This window comes from Saimiri boliviensis, chromosome 16 (assembly GCF_048565385.1).
Source record: "Saimiri boliviensis isolate mSaiBol1 chromosome 16, mSaiBol1.pri, whole genome shotgun sequence".
Classification (NCBI taxonomy): Eukaryota; Metazoa; Chordata; class Mammalia; order Primates; family Cebidae; genus Saimiri; species Saimiri boliviensis.
The window spans coordinates 69,627,151-69,634,226 of NC_133464.1; positions in this window are offsets into that span (position 1 = coordinate 69,627,151).

A 7,076-nucleotide genomic window follows, 5' to 3' on the forward strand; every position below is an offset into this window, starting at 1 on the left:
AAACCATGGGAAGTTCCTCCTCCTGGCCTCACAAGCTCACTCTGTCCTCTCATCCTTTCACGACCGCTTCCATGCAGGATACAAGCCCCTGGCTCGTCTTTTAGAACCCCTTATTTCTGTTCCATCATGGAAGTCCATCCTCAAAACAATCACATCTCAATGTTCTGTCACTCTACTGCTCCTTAAGGCTTTCTCAGACTCCCTCCTTTCCCTACACTTCAGGCCCACGGATTTTCCCCTACATAAGACTGGCAAATAAACTTTTTACCCAGGTTTTGCCTGGGTAGGCATTGGCCCTGTCTCTCACTTCATCCTTGGTTACCCTCCCATTGCTCATCAGACTGGCCTCCAGACCCCTCTTTCTGTCTGCTGATACCCAATCTTGTTAATGAAAGTGAGTGGTTACTTACAGATAGCACACGCTTCCTCATACACCATGAAAACAAAAGCTCTCCCTCCACACAGTTACCCTACCAAACCCTGCTACAACCTTTAACAGCCACGGACCTTGCTGGTTCCCTTGGTATCTGGGTACAAGACCCCAGCACCCCCAGAACACTCTCTCATCTCTTCAGTTTACACGTCTGGTTCTGCCTCAGCCAAGGACTTTTTTTCTCCCTCTGTGGCTCTTCCACCTACATCTGCCTTCCTACCAACTGGAATTGCCACTCTTACTATCACCCCTGGCACAAATTGGTTGAACACAGCTTGTTTTTGCGTCTTTAATCCTTGATGGAGAAAAGGAGCCAAAGTAGTAGATTTAGCAGAAAGGGTTTCTGGCTACCGTTGATGGGTCCTGAAAGAGTTTATTTATCTCCAACACTAGAGCTTTCACATCTTGAGAAAAGAGCTCCCCTGAAACAGTAACAAACCAGCCAGGCTATACTACATAAACAGTCCCGTTTATTGTTAGTATATATAAACATTGCTGTGGCATTAATATAGAAAATATGAATCAGAGGGTTCTGTTCATAACTAGAATATTTGGATAAGAAGAAAAGCCACTGAAGAGTTAATTTGCCTGTAAAGTCAAAAGGAAAAAAGAAGTGAAGTATGCATGCTGCTTCAAGTAATATGTTGGATACACGGCAGTTATCTGGTTAATCTGGTCAGTGTGGAAAAATTCAAGAACTCTTTCGAATTGGCTAGCCACACTGACCAAGGTATTCAGACAAGTAACAAATTTCTACTTTGTATTGGGGAGAGCGGTAATGTTAAAAATAGGTAACAAAAAGGAACTAACAATCACAGCAGATAATTGCCTAAGCAGACCCAATGTCAACTGTAAATATACGGTTCATCTGTACTTCAGTATACCCACTATCAGCTTTAGCTTTAGGGTGGGTGTCATCTCTTGTCTCTTTTTTCTTACCACTCTTTCATAAAAACTCACTCTTCAAGATATGTTACCTAAATGTTTAATGATTCCAGCTGGTTTTATGTACTCATCACTTTAACCAATTCCCAACAACCAAAATTCATTTTTATATTGCAGGGAAATGTGAGGAAAAATAAATAATTTTAATGCTCTGGGTCCTTTCAAAACAGATCATTTAGAATATGGTTAAAATTGTTTTTTAAAATGGTAGAGTAAAATAACAAGGAAAGGAAATAGAAATGCAAGCTCCAGCCACAGCAACACTAGGAAGCATATATATAATAATATATAAGAAGAGCTGACAAAATCAGTGAAGATCAAGATATCAAGAAAAAATGCTCACAGATGCAGATCTCAGAGAAACAATGGAATAAGTTTTCCAAGGTTTGTCCCTTAAAAAGATAAAACCAACAATCTCTTGTTTGAAACAACATACATAAGTACTCTTGGTAGGTTCAGGAAGCCTGGACAGTATGGTTGAATGAGGTATCACAGAGACAAGTCACCTTTGCAGGAAATGGTCCATCAACGAGATTAGAAGGCAGAATACTAAGTCTAGTTAGATAAAGAGATATAAGGTTTTAGTAACTCATCACATACACACACAATTCTGAATATTCAGAAGAGTATTTGCTGGCTTGAAACATGGCACTGATTGCTTTCCCCCACAAAGCTCTAACAAATAGCTGATCCATAAATAATTTATGTCCTTCAAAGATACTGCAAAGAGGAACAAGGGGTGCAACAGAAATTTTAAATAGCACAGAAAGCACTTACGTCAGAAAAAAAGAAGTTGCATTTAACAAAAGAACATTTTGACCAAGTATATCACTGTAAATTTTAAATCTTCAAGAAGAAACCACTTCTCTAAAGCAAGAGCATAAAGCAGAAATGCAAGAGCTCAGAGAAGTTATAGTAGGACAATAGAAAGAGTTGAAACATGAATTGATAAAGTAGAAAAAAGTGAAATGTAAAACTTCAATAATTCTATAAACAAAGGTCATTGAAGGAAATACATGAGAAATACAGTAAGGATTATAGAGAAGAGAATTGAGAAAAGCAAGTAAAAGTAAGTGGAAATAGAAAATACTGTACCTATAGTTAACAACACCGTATTGTACTCTTAAAAATTTGTTAACAGGGTAGATCTCATTAAGTGTTCTTACAACAATAAAATAAAGTTTAAAAACCAAACAAAAATTAAAATGGGGCTTATAAGAGTTATAAGAAAAATATATATGGCAGAGGAGAATAAAAAGGCATAACTGATATCTGAAGAAGAGGAAAATATAATGAAAGTGGCAAATATTTATTGATATAGTTATTTTTAACTATCAAGAATTGAGTGAAGATTTGATTCTACAAATAAAGGTGACATGCAATGCTCCAGGAAAAATTGATATAGAAGAAGCATTGTTAAGATGGTCTAGTAAAGTCACTGAACTTAAAAGATAAAATATCAAATCATTACAATGGAGGAAAAGCACTCATGCTATTCTCAGACAACTTTAATGCTATATTCACTGCTAAAAATGACAGTGTGTAAAACCTCAAAGTTCTTGTGAGAGATGGGAAAGTTCTTCAAAGTTTATATCTTAGACTACATTATAAGTAGTTAATGATCTCTTGCTCAATGGCCATTATCTGCTATTAACATAAACATATACCCATGTATATATATTCTTTAAATCAGCTGCATCTTAAATCAGCTACCTTGACTGGCTCCAGCATGTCTGAACAGAACTGGGCAAGCTCCAAAACCTGGTGCATGCCATTTGGAAACCCTCTTAACCTTCTCCTGACTAGCTTTCCCTTCTTTTGCATCTTCTTTCCTCTTAGGAAATTTCCAAGTTTTTAGCCAATTGGGTCAAGCATAGAATGTGAGGTGCTGTTCTGGCCAACGGAAACTGGATACAGCAGTAGGGTGATTGCGTCAGGTTATGAACGTTATAAATGTCCCTGTCTCCTTTGTTCAGCTGTGCTCTCCTGGCAAGACTGCTGGCGAGTTGCACCCTTCCTGCAGGAAGTACACTAGCCTTGCTAAGTGATCCATTGTCTTGGTGTGGATTTCCCCAATGTTATAAACCCATTTCCAACAGTTCTCAATGAAAAAAAGTAACTGAAGAATTTTATTCTTAGATAGGGTGAACAACTTGTCCTGGGTTACTTAATACCATCTCAGTTTTAACACTGAAATTCTACATCCTAGGAGTCCCCTTAATTCCCAGGCAAACTTTCATTTCAAGTATCCATACAATACTTATTGCAATGTCATGTATTAGGCTACAGTGAAAAGCTCGGGGAATTTCTGAGTATAATACGCATAACATTCTCTAGTTACTTGAAGTAAACCTAGAAGTTAATATGAAAGCTAAAAAGTAGAAAAATCTTACCATTGCCAATTTTCTTCCACCTCTGCCACCTGTGAGACAGCAAGACCAATGCACCTTCTTTCTCCTCCTCCTCAGCCTACTCAGTGTGAAGACAATGAAGAGGAAAACCATTATGATAATCCACTTCCACTTAATGAACAATAAGTATATTTTCTCTTCTTATAACTTTAATAACATTTTCTATTCTCTAGCTTACTTTACTGTAGAGGTACAGTATATAATACATATAACATACAAAATACGTTAATGATGTTTATGTTATAAGGCTACCAGTCAACAGTAGGCTATTAGTTAAATTTGGGGGGATTCAGAAGTTATACACATATTTTCGATTGCACAGGGGTTGACACCTCTAAACCCTGTGTTGTTCAAGAGTCTACTGTATAATGGAATAATTAAGGGAAGCAAACCGATTTCTTAAATTACTTTGAAATAAGTCAACACATTAAGATGGATTGCCAGATATATAGAGATAAATGTTATGAATGAGCATAAAGAAAATGCTATTGATAGAATCTATGAAATCAATACATCTATGTGTTCCCTGTGTAATTTTTTCAACTTTGTCATATGTTGAGAATTTTTCACAGCAAAATGTTGAGAAAAAAAATCTTAAGAAATTAGAAAGCAAATGATGAAAGGAAATCAATAGGATATATTTGGTAAGTATGAAAACTGAAATTGATGTCAAAACAGAAAAAATAATAATATGGAGTTAATAATTCCAAGAATGGCTTTAAAAATAATGACGTAGATAAACAACTAATTTAACAAAACAAATAGTATTAAGCAGAAGCATGTAACATTTACAAAGATAATAGGAAATTATCATAGACACACAGACTTTGATTTACTCACAGAAGAGTACCTCAACTGTCTGCAAATAAATTTGGAAACTGTGATATAAGGTATAATTGTTTATGACAATATAAAATGTCCAAAAAATGACACCAAAACAGATAAAACATTATTAACTATATATTTAAAATTTTGGAGTCCAGCCACAGTGGCTCACACCTGTAATCCCAGCATTTTGGGAGGCCGAGGTGGGAAGATCACTTGAAGTCAGGATTCCAGCCTGGTCAGCATGGCAAAATCCTGTCACTACTAAAAATACAAAAAAAAAAATTAGTCAGGCATGGTGGCAAGCGCCTGTAGTCCCAGCTACTCGGAAGGCTGAGGCACGAGAATCACTTGAACCCAGGAGTCAGAGGTTGCAGTGAGCTGAGACTGCACCACTGTATTCAAGCGTGCAAGACAGAGTGAGACTCTGTCTCAAAAAAAAAAAAAAATGTGGTTGCCTCATTTTATTCAGCAGTTTTGTATATGTGCTATAATGAGAAGGTTTTCTTCAGATATATAATCTACATACTGTCATAAATAGAAGTCTGTAAAAATCTCTTGGAAAGTTAAACTACAAACACTGCAAACACAGCACACAAAAAAGTGAACCCATAGACCATAGTCATTTATTAATATTGAATCAAAATCTTAAATAAAATACCAGTAAACATAATCTGTGAGAATCAATGCCTAGATCATTCGACATTAGGAAATCTATTGCTAAAGTATTATAGATCATCATATTAATTAGTCAAAAGAGAAAAATCATACTTTCATTTCCATGGATGCTTAAGGGCTTCAATACAATATAATAATATTCATTCTAGATTTTTTAAATGTTAAATACCAAAATTAGAATTAACATGAATCACACACATGTCTATCAGTCTATCTAGATACACATCTAGAAAGAGGATATCTGTTTGTCTGTCTGTATGTATGTAAGTATACCAGCTTCTTGCTAATGAGATATCATTGAAAGCATTGTTTTTAAAATCTGGAACAAGAAAGCATGGCCTTTGTAAGCAATCTCATTGATACTGTTCCATGCAATGAGGCAACAGAAAAACATTTTCTTAATTTAAGATGCAAAATTATTTTTATAGGTGATGTAATTGTTACCTGAAAAACTCAAGAGAATCAATCTAAAAGGATATCACAAATATGAGAATTCAGAAAAAAGACTGAGAAAAAATTCATAGTCATTTTATATATACATGTATATATATATATATATATATATATATATATGAAGAAGAACCAGTTAGATGGCATATTAACAAAAAGCATAAAAGCATTTAGAAATAAGCCTAATATAAAAACGTTAAAGTTATACTTAGGGGCATAAACAAAGACTTTAAAATATGGACATAAAGTCCAATCTTAAAAAGGAAGATTTAATATTATAAACATGTCAGTGCTCCTTAAGTCAATATATTTTAATTTAATCGACTCTCAACAAAAATACAAACAATATATATATATTTGAAATGCAGTCTTGCTTTCTCACCAGGCTGGAGCGCAGTGGCACAATCTGGGTTCACTGCAACTCTACAAGCTGTGTGTGTGCATATTATTATCTGCATTATTTTGAAGAGTAAATCTGAGTTTCTATTTGGTTCAGCCCTCACAGCATTTCCACAAAATGAAGAGTTGCAGAATAGACAGGGGCAGATGACAAAGCCATCTGGTCACATTTCTGCAGTCAGTCCCCAAGGCAGAGTTTTCTGAGATGACGTCACCTCCCACAACTGGAATGGTTCCAGAAGGACAAGGTCCTGCACTGGTTACAAGATGATGATGATCCGTGGGGTGAGCCTGTGAACAAATGTCAACATTCAAAGACAATGTTGCTCATGGTACAATTTCCTGCTTTGAATACCTCACATTCCTGCATGTTCACAGGGAGGGATGAAATAAAGGTTCATCCAGGACCATACACTGATTACTATGTGGTGGAGGATGTGTGAAGATGGAAAGGGCAATTAAGCACTCTGCTTATCGTTGATTATTTTATAGTGGTAACAGTTGTCACACAGGAAAAGCTCTAAGTATGGCATTTTGAGAAAATTCCATGCCAAAATATAATTTCTCCACACCTCTATCCTAAGTGGCTGAAATTCCATAGGAAGGAAGCATTGTTGCCTGCTGTCTGCCAACTGCCACTTTTTAAATGAAAATAAAATGAAATATATACAGTTAACCTTCACTATTGATGAAGAATTGGTTCCAGGATCCCCACAGATATCAAAATCCACCAATGCCCAAATCACTGATATAAAATGGTATAGTAGTTGTATATAACCTACTCACAATTTTCCCGAATACTTTAAATAATCTCTAGATTACTTATAATACCTAATACAATGTGCTTTGTTGTTATACTGTATTTTAAAAAATGTTTTAATGTTATATTATTTTTTCCCAAATATTTTCAATTAGCTGCTGTGAATGCCGAACCT